Raw genomic sequence first — 593 nt, forward strand, 5'->3', positions numbered from 1 at the left:
TAACATAAATTAGATAAAAGGCCAAAAACATATTTTGCCCAAGGGCATTCTAATTTCTTGAGCCAGAGCTGAGTACATAAGCCATAATTCCAATTTATTTCCAGATGTTAAGCACATCTATAGTTGTCAAAAAAATTTAAAAATAATAAACCATTTTATTTCAAACCAAATGTCTTAGCTTTTCTTTGAACCCGATTCTTTAGCCTAATTTGATATGGTATATGATCAGGGTCAACCTTGCTTTTGAAAAAATAAAATAATTAAGAAGAAAATCTCTTTAGTACGAGTAAAAATATTATTGAGTATATGTGAAGATCCATATACATGCACCAATGTATATAAAAATATTTGTTAGTCAAAATACAAATTTATTAATATATATGGCAGATCCACCAATTGTAAACCTCTTTTTGACAATCACAAAAAACTTTATGTTCTATAAATATAGCTTCTACTTACAATCTAGAAACTCATATAACATATTTTTTAAATAGACTTTATAGTTTGATACTTCAAGCAAGAAAATGGGCAACACCAAGACTTCGATGACTTTCTTACTCTTTATTATAATTGCAGCTTCTTTTTCCAGTTAC

The sequence above is a fragment of the Capsella rubella genome, unplaced genomic scaffold, assembly GCF_000375325.1.
Source record: "Capsella rubella cultivar Monte Gargano unplaced genomic scaffold, Caprub1_0 scaffold_1, whole genome shotgun sequence".
Lineage (NCBI taxonomy): Eukaryota > Viridiplantae > Streptophyta > Magnoliopsida > Brassicales > Brassicaceae > Capsella > Capsella rubella.